The sequence below is a fragment of the Aphelocoma coerulescens genome, assembly GCF_041296385.1.
Source record: "Aphelocoma coerulescens isolate FSJ_1873_10779 chromosome Z unlocalized genomic scaffold, UR_Acoe_1.0 ChrZ_unloc_scaf_1, whole genome shotgun sequence".
Classification (NCBI taxonomy): Eukaryota; Metazoa; Chordata; class Aves; order Passeriformes; family Corvidae; genus Aphelocoma; species Aphelocoma coerulescens.
The window spans coordinates 223,033-234,247 of record NW_027184086.1 but is presented as its reverse complement, the minus strand read 5'-3'; the positions used below and the strand labels follow the sequence as shown (position 1 = coordinate 234,247).

General features: G+C 54.0%; 1 long non-coding RNA gene across 1 annotated transcript; it reads left to right on the top strand.

Annotated features, from left to right (window-relative positions):
* Positions 1-6,529: 6,529 nt before the first annotated feature.
* Positions 6,530-8,531, top strand: LOC138103957 (uncharacterized). The gene is made up of 3 exons (XR_011147900.1): positions 6,530-6,822; positions 7,171-7,284; positions 7,630-8,531. It is a non-coding gene; the product is annotated as an uncharacterized lncRNA (long non-coding RNA).
* The last annotated feature ends 2,684 nt before the right edge of the window (positions 8,532-11,215 follow it).

The following is an 11,215-nucleotide window of genomic DNA, read 5'->3' as shown; positions in this document are numbered from 1 at the left end:
TTTGGGGTTGTGCTGCACGCCAAGGCCAGAAGGCCGATGCCACGCAGAGAAAGAAAGGGTTTGCCCCGCTCCGGTCCGTGCCGCGCCCGGGCAGCGCCCCGGGAGCCGCCCCGCCCGCGCTGTGCCCGCAGCCCCGGCTTTGTGCCGCTCGTTCCCGCGCGGGGCCGAGCGCAGCGCCCCCCTCAGGCCGCGCGCCGCCGGTGCAGCCGCGGCCGTTGCGCTGCGGCCGTTGCGGCGCCAGTGGGCGACAGGCGCGATGGCCGAGCTGCCGCTGCCCGCCGGGCTCGACGCCCGCACCTTCCCCGCCAAGCTGTGGCGCCTGGCGAACAGCCCCCGCGTCCGCTCCGTGCGCTGGGACAGCCAGGGCCAGGGGCTGCTCATCGACCGCGCCCTCTTTGAGCAGGAGCTGCTCAGCCCGGCCGGCCCCCACGGGGCGGGCCGAGAGGGGGCGGCCATGTCCCCGGACGCCTTCAAAGCCACGCGGTTCCGCAGCTTCCTTTGCCAGCTGAGCCGCTACGGCTTCCATGAGGCGGCGGGCCGCGTTGGCGCGGCTGTGCCGGGCGATGCCGGGGCCATGGTCCACTTCAGGAACCCCAGCTTTCGCCGCGACCGCCCCCACCTCCTCCTCTGCATCAGGCGCTGCACCAGAGCCAAGAGGCAGCGACCTGCGGCCGGGCGGGAGGAGCGCAGGCGCCCGCGCAGCCGCTTCCAGGAGCCCCGCAGGGCCGGTGAGACGGGGTGGGAGCTGCGGGCACGGAGGCTGGCGTGGGCTTTGGCCGCGGGCCCTGCCCGTGCTGGGGCCGCTCAGCGCGGCTGCCCCGGGCGGCACAGGGGCTGTCCTTGGGCAAGGCAGCTGTGCCGGCAGGGCCCGGGAGCGGTGCCGGCTGTGCCGCGCTGCCGGGGCTGCGGGACGGTCCCGCCGGGGCTGCGCTCACAGCAAACACCCTGGCCCGCTGGGCCTGCAGCTGGCGCAGCCCTGCGCCGTGGCTGGCGCTGCTCCTTGCCCGGCCCTGGGATGCCTGGGGAGCTCTCCGTAAGTGCGTGTGAGTGCCGAGGGCTCGGTCGCGGTCAGGCCCAGCTGGAGGGAGCCTCCTGTCCCTTTGGAGCAGAGGGGAAAGACCTGGCAGTTGGCTTTGTGGCAGTTGCCTCCTGCCAGGGAATTGCAGCGGGACAGTTTTCCCAGACGGTTGAACGAGCAGGGGAGCGCTAAATTGACAAGGAATTGGTGTTCGCAAAGGCCCAGAACATGTGGGGATTTTTTTCATTGTCACCCTGCTTGGGACGATAGGAGCTTTTGTCTTCCCTGATAGAAGTACAGTTGCTGCCAAGGAAAACATACCTGAGGACCAATAGTGACGCAGGCTTCCCTTTGCTTCCTTTCTTCTTCCCTCACTGCTTCACAGCTCCCTCGCGCCAGAACCTCGCTGCTGCCTCACCTGAGGGTTCAGAGCTGCCTCCAGGCCCTTCCAGGCGAAGTGCAGGTGCTCAGGAGTCTGGGGCTTCCCCAGCACCTCCCAAGAAAGTGTCTGCAACCTCCAGACTTCCAGGGGCTTCATCAGAGGAACCATCAATCGCCCTCATTCGCAAATTTCATCTGCGTAAGCTCACCATTCCGCTGGTTCGCGTGGACCTGAAACGCCGCCCTGAGCTCATGGTTCGCCTGGTTTGCATCGACCATCAAGCCACTTCCAGGGCCCTTCGCGAGAGCAGCAGCTGCACGTCCTCAGAGCAGCACACTCCAGCCCGCAGCCCATCAGGTAGGGAAAGAGTTTCTACCCTTGCTTTTCAGACAGGTCCTGGAAAGCGACCGTTTGAAGTATTTTCCCGCAGTGCTCTGCCATGGGTAGATCTCAGGTGAGAAGCAGGTAGAAAGTGTCAAGTCGCCTAGCAAGAGGGACCTTGAATGCAAAAGAATGCTCTGTCTGCTTTTCCTGTCCTTCCTCCGCATATGGAGCCTCTCCTGGGCATTTTCCAGACAGCCTCTGTGCTGAGGTGCAAGGGCGAGGCGAAAAGCATTGCCTGGCAAGTGGTCAGTGTTGGGTGAACTCCCCTCTTTCATTGATTGAAGCCAAACTAGGATGGTGATAGGATATTGCAGAGCTTACAGATTGTCTCTCTCCTGCAAAGAATGCTGTTAAATTTCAGTGAGCTCTGTGTGCCCCAGAACAGTTGCAGCTGCAGAATACGGCCTCACGCACAAGGTTGTTTTTAGAATAAAGTCACAGTTTAATTTCGGTGTGTGTTTCTGAAGATTTCAGCTCCCTGAGTGCATCCACTTGCTGTGGTCCAGCATGATGAGAAACTTAAGCAGCCCAATCCAAAAGCTCCTGGGGAGATAGGATTTGTGGTTATACCTTGTGATTATAAAGTTTTGTGTCCCTTTGGAGCAGAGGGGAAAGGACCTGGCAGTTGGGTTTGTGGCAGTTGCCTCCTGCCAGGGGATTGCAGCGACACAGTTTTTTCAGTGGTTGAATGAATAGGGGAGAGCTAAATAGAATTGGTTGTTCCAAAGGCCCAGAACACGTGGGGATGTTTTCCTTTGTCACCCTGCTTGGGAGGATGGGAGCTTTTGCCTTTCCTGATAGAAGTACAGTTGCTGCCAAGGGAAACGCACCCAAAGACCAGTTATGACCCAGCCTTCCCTTTGCTTCCTTTCTTCTTCCCTCACTGCTCCACAGCTCCCTCGTGCCAGAACCTCGCTGCTGCCTCACCTGTGGTTTCAGAGCTGCCTCCAGGCCCTTCCAGTACAAGTGCCGGTGCTCAGGAGCGTGAGGCTTCCCCAGCACCTCCCAAGAAAGTGTTTGTCACCTCTGAACTTCTTGGGGTGTCATCAGAGGAGCCAGGCAAGCGCCAAGTTCAACGCCAGCCTGAGCTCATCATTCCACCGGTTCCTGGAGACCATCAGGGCACTTCTGTGGCTCTTCTGGAGAGCAGCAGCTGCACTTCAGAGCAGCACACCCCAGCCTACAGCCCATCAGGTAGGGAAAGAGTTTCTACCCTTGCTTTTCAGAAAGCTCATGGAAAGCGACCGTTTGAAGTGTTTTTGCACAGGGCTCTGTCATGTGTACATCTCAAGTGTGAATGCGGTAGAAAGTGTCAGGTGTGCTAGGAAGCGGGACTGTGAAAACAAAACCAATCTCTGTCTGCTTTTCCTGACCTTGCTGCAGATTTGGAGGGTGTTCTGGGCATTTTCCAGACAGCCTCTCTGTAGGGGTGAAAAATTTGTCCACAACTGCTCAGTGTCAGGTGAACTTCCATCTTTCTTGGAATGAAGCCCAACTAGGATGGTGATAGGATATTGCAGAGCTTACAGATTGTCTCTCCTGCAAAGAAGGCTATTAAATTTCAGTGGGCTCTGTGTGTCCCCAGAACTGCTGCAGCTGCAGAATACGGCCTCACCCCCAAGGCTGCTTTTTACGATACAATCAAAGCTGAATTTTAGCACGTGTGTCTGCAGATCTGGGCTCTTCCTGGGTGAATCCACTTTCTGTGGTCGGTTGTGATGAGAAACTCAGAAGCAGCCAAATGCAAAAGCTGCTGGGGAGATAGAAAAGACTGGGATTATAAAGTGTTAGTGTGTGTGTGTGTGTAGATCAATTTTACAGTCCATCCTTTAATATACACACTCAACAATTAGATGAAATACTTTTTAAGAGGAAGAAATCAGTGTTCCAGTCCCCTGGGAAGTTGGAATACATTTCTGGAATTGAGTTTGCTGTGTGCTTCCTGTGATGTTTGCTGCAAGGCAGCAGTAGAGCTCTGCATCCCAAAGCCACATTCTGGAGCCTGACCAATGTGTTTGGATTCCTGCAGCCACACCAGGCCATCCAGCCCCCAGTGCTCCAGCTGGCTGTGCTGGCTGGGCAGCATGGACAGCCTCCAGCTGGGCATGGAATAGTCCTGGGGAAGAGGAATTGCCACCGCTGGATCTGGACCTTGTGCTTGAGACGCTGGAGGAGATGCTTTCGTCCTCCCTGCCTGAGAGGTCTCCCTTGGCTCAGGTAACTCCATTGGACAGGGATGAAAGGGGCTGGACTGAGAGCTGTGAATGTTGTTGCATGGCTGAGAAGGAAAGGCTTCTTGAGCTCAGCTGTGAATGGACAGGGGAGGATTTGCTTGGCAAAGCAAGATCTCCAAAAGAAGAGGGAATGAGAAGGGGGATAGCCCTTAGTGAGGATGAGAGGTGTTGGCCAAGTTTGAGTGCTCCTTTTGCTGGGAAGAATTCCTGGTGCAGGGGCATTTGTGGTGAGGAAGTGGAAGCTTTGAAGGTTCTAAGAGGCTTTGTGTGATGGGACAGAAGAGAAGAGTGTGGGGAGAATTGCCACTGAAGGCAAAGGGTCCCGTGCAGGGAGGGGCATGCAAGAGGTGCCTCCCTGACAGCAGCAGCAGCAGTGGGCTCTGCCTGTTTTGGGTGGGAAGGCCAAGGCAAAGCAAGGGCTGGGCTGCAGCTGCTGCTGCTGCTGTGTGAGCCGTGCCGAGCGTGCAGGCGCTGCCAGAGCCGTGCTTGGGGATGGGCTGGAGCTGCAGCTTTCTGCTCCTCTCAGTAACCTGGTGCCTCCTGTCCTGCTTCTGTCTGGGAAATCCTCAGCTGGGCAAGCTTGCCAGTCTTGCTCTCCGTGTTCCAGAGCTCAAGCACCTTCCTCTTGGGCATCTCTGTGGGAAGAGATGTGTGCTCCCATGCAGTCCCTGTAAAGCTGCTGCCTGGATGAGCCTGTTCTGCTCAGGGCTTTGGAGGGAGGAGCACATCCCTGTGCCAGGAGCTGGCAGGACTCCTTTCTCAGTGCCCACTCCATGTGTTCATTGTCACTCCTCACGTTCAACGTTGTCAGCTGGGACAGCTTTTGGGCTGTGTTTGAGAAGTCAATCTTCTGGACTGTTGAAGGCCTTTTGTCTTCTGTAATCTCACCCACAGCAGTTTTCAAAAGCATTTTCTTCCTTAAGAGAAGGAAATGTTGCAGGCTCTGAGCTATGGTGTCCCTGCAGAAAATAGTGAGTGATCTTTGGGTTTCTTTCTTTCTGGTTTTCTTTTCAGGACAATTCAGGAGGGGAGGCTGTGAGGAAGGCTGCAGCAGAGGGAGCTTTGACTGGCACCGAGAGCTGCAGGAACAGTTCCCTGGAACCCGAGGAGCCTGGTAAGGAGAGAGCCCACACTGCTTTAGAGAGCTCTGAGGTGGCTGCTCTGAGCCTGCCTCTGGCAGGAAGGGAGATGAGAAGAGTTGAGTTCTTGTCTGCAGGGTTGGTGCTTCCTGGTGCCTTTAGGTCAAATCCTGCCCTGGCACAGCTTCCCCGAGCCCTGCCCTCCACGCTTCTCCAGAGGCACTGACACCGAGTGCTGTGCTGTGGCCAGAGAGCAGTGAATAAACCCAGCCTGTGGGAGTTGTGTCACCAACCTGGCTGTCCCAATTCTGTCCTGAAGTCCATGGATGAGTTTGCTGCAGGGTGACAGTGCTCTGGAGGCAACACTGAGGGACTCTTGAATCAAGAGAGCAAAGCCCCAGCAAGAAGTCAGTGTAGAAGTCTGAGCTTTTTGTCTCAGAGCATTAAATCAATGTAGTACCAGTCTGCTGATAGCTCTAGTGAGACACATTAAAAATACAAGCAGCAGAGGCCAAACAAATAATAAATCACAAGGATTTATGATTTGGAAAGGAAAAACTTGAATTACCCCAGATTAGCGAGAAGTAATAGGAGAGAGGGAGCACCTTGGATCTGCATGCTTGAGCAAAGCTGGTGCTGCCTGCAGGCCTCGTGGGGAGCTCTTTCCCTCCCAGCTCTTCCTGCCAGAGCTGATGGTTGTGTTGGAGGAGCTGTTGCTCACTGCAGAGGGCACTTTGTAGATGGCAGGGAACGGTGCTGGTTCGTAACTCAGCTCACAGCACCCGTCAGCTTCAGCCATTTCAGTGAGGACTGAGGTGTCTCTGTCAGCACAGAGAAAGAGCAAGGCTGGGCTTCTGTGTGGGAGCTGGGACTGTCTGTGCTTCAAGCTCTCGTGGGTGCCATTTGCACTGCGAGTGCTGAGGCTTTACTGGGATACTTCAAACCTTTGGAGGTTTTGAAAACTTGGAATGCTCCCTGCTCTTTAAAGAGCAGGCCTGAAATTCCCAAGTGAGAGTCTGCCTTTCGGGCCATCTTTTGCAGTCTTTGATAGAAGGACAATTACTTCCAAAGGGAAAGATGCATGGAGACCAATATTGACTCAGTGTTCCCTTTGCTTCCCAGATATCCATCTGATCTACCTCTCCAGGAGGGCTGCCTTGCGTGGGGAGAAGAGACCGAGGGAGAGCCTGTGACCATCTGACAGGTGCAATCCCTCTGTTTATAGATAGCTTTATAGATTTCCATAGTTAGATTAATATATAATGTAGTTACATTTTTAGATTTACAGAGCTGTGCATATATGTGCTTATATTTATAGATCTGTATAGTTAAATTTGTATCTGTAGTTATTTAGATGATAAAATTATATTTATGTCGATGTATTTACATTTTTAGATGTGCATATCTACATTTATATACGTGTAGAGTAATCTACATACATATATAGAGTTTTATTTATAAATGTGCATAGTTATTTAGCTAGAGGTAAATGGATGTTTAGATCCATAGATTGATGTTTATATAGGCCTAGACCTGCATTTTAAGCTTTTTCCTGCCTCGGCTGCCTTTTTCATCTCGTCTTTCCCCCTCTGTCCCCTCTTCCGGTGCTGGGTCCGAGCTGGCGGCCGGGCCGGGCGGAGCAGCAGCTGCAGCCCCGGTGTCCCTGGAGCGGTGGGAGCTGCCGGCGGCCGCAGGCACTGTGCCCTGAGGAGCTGCTGGAGGGCGGTGAGCCAGAGGGGCTGGGGAGAGGTGACACTGAAGGGACGGTGACGTTGAGGTGCTGGTGGGGCTGAGGGGTGTGGGGGAGCAGAGGGCAGTGGTGGCACTGAGGTGAAAGGGAAGTGGCACAGGCTGAGGGGGGTGCCAGGTCTAAGGGGATGGGATGGGTCAGAAGGGACTGAGAGGCTGGAGAGGACTGTGAGGGGCTGAAGGAACTGGGAGGGGACTGGGGGTTGGCTGAGGGCATGGCAGGGCTGAGGGGATGGAGGGGGCCAGCAGGGAGCACAGAGGGGTCTGGGCCTGTGGCTCTGCCAGGCTGTGGAACCAATTCCAGAGCCTCCACTTTTGCCACAGCTGCCCTGAAGTCGTTGAGAAGAGCCGGAGAGTGACGGGAGCCAGCAGGGAGAAGCTGAAGGCCGCCAGCAAGAGCAGCGAACGGGGACCTGCTGCTGCCGCCCGAGAGCCTGGGTGAGGCCCCAGGGCCGCTGAGGCAGGGTGGGCGTGAGGCTGGCGTGGGCTTTGGCCGCGGGCCCTGCCCGTGCTGGGGCCGCTCAGCGCGGCTGCCCCGGGCGGCACAGGGGCTGTCCTTGGGCAAGGCAGCTGTGCCGGCAGGGCCCGGGAGCGGTGCCGGCTGTGCCGCGCTGCCGGGGCTGCGGGACGGTCCCGCCGGGGCTGCGCTCGCCACAGCCTGGCCCGCTGGGCCTGGTTTTTCTTTCTAAGCCTCCTGGGGAGGCTCTGAGATTTCCTCTTCCCCGATGGCTGCTGCCAAGGGAAACGTCCCAATCCTGACTTAGTGTTCCCTTTGCTTCCCAGATATCCCATCTGCTGTCCCCGTCCAGGAGAGCTGCTCTGCACGGGAGGAAGCGACAGAGGGAGAGGCTTTGAAGATGGGGCAGCTGGAATCCCTCTGCTTGTAGTTCTGCTTATAGATGAATGGACTTGCACGTAGAGCATGATAATTATATTGATATTTATGTATGTGCTATTTGCATAGGTATATTTCTATGTGTATGTTGTTACATGAATGGATGTAGTATATACATATGGATGTGTAGCTATATACATACATGTTTCTCGTTACATACATGTGTATATATGTATCTAAGTATATACGGATGTTGTTATGTCTCTGTCAAGTTCTATTTCCTGTCTATACATTTGTCTAGGTATCTATTTCTAGTGATGTTCTTGTAGGTATTTGGCTCTTTAAATAGGTACCTTGGTATTCGTATTGGTATATATGTCTGGTTTTATAGTTTTGTATGCATATTGATCTATTTCTGTAATTATATTTACATGTGTTGAGATGTTTAGCTGTATATTTGTATAGATGCAGTTGTTTTATCTATCTATTTATATATGTATTGTAGGTAATATGAGTATTTATATTTACATCTGTGTATTGTGGTGGTTCTAGATATGTATTTAGTTCTATTTAAATATAGATGGAGTTGTACAGTTGCGTAATTCTATTTATTCAGTTCTTGCTATAGGGCTATTTAGGGAGAGATCTTGATATTTTTCTGTTTCTATATGGGCTGTACAGTTATAGTAACATGGAATAAATTAAGTTGTTAAACTTCAGTTGATCTTTGTGTATAGTGAGTTGTTGTAGAGGTTGGCAATAAATTAGTTTTTGTTTCTGGAAGTTGATGTTTGTATATTTTGACGTAGCATTGTTGTAATAATCAAATAAATGACTGTTTTGTACCTTAACTGAGATCTGTACAGTTATCTATTGTCAGCAGGGATATAGCAATTTGTAATAAATTACATTTTTCAACTGAAATTGATTCTCATGTGTTTGTAGATCAGCGGTGTGGCTGCAGCAACCGGCAATAAATGACATTTGTCAGCTGAGAGGAGTGTTCTGTGATTTGTGCTCTCCAAAGCAATGGGCAGATGTAGACGTGAAGACGCTGGAGGATTTTGGCCATGAAAATCCCCAGCCGTGCCCAGCAGATCCCCCAGCTGCAGCCAGGCTGGGCAAGGGAACGGCACATTTGGGCTGCCAGCAGAGCCACACATTGGCTACAGACTCGCTGCAGAGGCCTGCTGAGCAAACGGGACTCCCCTGAGCGTAGAACTGCAGCCAGGAGCCAGCCGGGGAGGAGAAATCCACCCCCGTCCCACCGGGAGCTCTTTAGGGAGCGCTCCAAGTGTCCCTCTGAAGGTCATCCTGGAGAGCAGCAGCAACCTGGGATCCAGAGCCAGCTGTGCTGCCTTTGGCAGCACTTTGGCAAAGGGTCTGGAGCCAGGGCGAGGGAACAGTGACTGTAACTGCTGCAGGGCAGGGATGAGGGAAGGGCCATTGACCCAAGTGCTGAAATGCTCCAAAATCCAGAAGGATGCTGGAGAACTGGGAAGCAACAAGTTCTCACAAGCGCTGAAATGATGGAAGCCCTTTGAGTGAAGTTCCCTGAAGGAATTCGCGGGGGAGTTGCTGCTGGGATCAGCAGGACCAGGAGACAGCAGGATCTGCTCATTTTGCTGGATCTGTTTCCAGGACACAGGCTGTGATTGCCCTGCTCACACAAACCCCGTGCCCATGGAGCCTGCAGGGTAACAGCAATGCCCTTCCAATGAGAGGCTTTGCAGCTGAAGTCACTGCCCTCGTGTTTAGGGAATGAATGCCTCCCGTGCCAAAGCACTGGCAGGTCACCAGGGCTCCGTGAGGCAGAGCCTTTAGAGGGAAAGAGGGATGAGGTACTCCCACGCCAGAAACTCCTTCAGCTCTCTTATTTTGTGGAATGAGAAATAAGAACGCTGAGGAGAGGGAAATGCAGTCCTCTCAGAAACCATTGGGACAAACAAGTCTTGTGGGAAAAGTAGGTAAGAACTTTGCCTTGTTTTCCTGGGCTGTGTCTTCTGCAGAGGAGACAATGGCATGTACAGCTACCAGGAACAGGAGGCACTGCAGGGAACTGTGCACGTGCTCAGCAACTCAACCCTACTGGTGCACTCTGATGCCCAAAAACTAGGCCAGAAAACACTACTCCATAGTATAAGGCCTACAGAGCAGGTATTTGTTTATTCAATGGCGGGAGTGAGTGGGATAACTCCACCACAAACTCACTTGTCCATTCTTCACCCAGTATAGCTTTTCTACTTTTTTCCTTAATGTGCACATTGTACTTTCCTATCCTTCATATTGCAACACATTTTCTAATCCCATGGTTTTTCAAGCCCTTGCAGCACATGTGTGGTTTCTGCATGAGGTGGTCATCAGCCTCCTGGTGGTCGTTTCTGATGAAGGCTCGTAAGTCTTCCTCGGGCTTGAACTTCTCAGCCCTGTTCCCTGTGCATGCTCTCTAAGATTGTCTGCTCAAATAGCCAGTGGTTAGCTTTTGCAGTTAGCCTGTTCTGCTAAATGTGCTGATTTCTACAAGTGCTTCATGCACATCCCCTGTTACAGACTACCTACTTCTTTCTGCATAGCTACAGCTTTTTGCAGAGCTCAAGCAACATCTCGTTGCCTTGGCATCAACTTTGTAAGGACACGGGCAGCAATTGGATCTATGTCTCCAGACATTAATCAAGTATTATTAGCAATAGGATCTACGTATCCGCTCCTTGGGGATACAGGTATTTGCCTTTGGCATTTAGAATCCGGACAAGGCCACACCTGGGCCTGTCTAGGGGTGCAGGATCCAAGACAACTCCTTCGATTCCTCCTGTTGCCAGACTCAAGGGGAGAAAACCAAGAGGAGAATGCAATCAGGTTCCCTGCACTAGAAGTTCTGTCAGATGCTCCTGCAGCACTGTCCAAGCCGGGCTACTCTCACAGCGCCCTCGGAAGCCTCGTGGCCGGCAAAGGTGGAGGCACCGCAGGATGTCCCCGTTCCCGGCCGTGGCTCTGCAGGGCTTTGCTGGGACAGCTTCCCCCAGCTGATGTGCGGATCTGGATGAAGGGGAAAGGAGTAGGGTATCTGGAGATGTATCTCTCTTAATCACTAGAGGCAACCTTTTTTGGTAATGCTTAGCTGTAGTGCTTAACTTATCCTTCTGTGATTATTTTTCGGCAGTGCTGCATTACAGTAAATTCCACTACTCCGTGCTGGGGTCCGTGCTGGCAGCGGGGCCGGGCCGAGCAGCGCTTTCAGCCCCAGGTCCCGGCTGGCCGCAGCTGACGGGAGCGGCGGGAAGCGCCGGTGGCACCGGGCACCGTCCCCCTCAGGGGCCGCGGGGCTCAAGGCACCGGGGAGCCGCTGAAGGGCCGGGAAGGCTGAGGGCACCGGGGCTGCCGCAGGGACAGCGCCGCCCAAGGCCCCGCGCTGCTGAGCTGCTGCTGGTGCCTACGGCACTGAGAGGCCGCTGAGGCGGTGGGGGCTGAGGGGAAGCAGCGGAGCTCTGCGGGAGCTGAGGGCGATGGCGGCGGAGGCCGAGTGGGCAGGGAAGA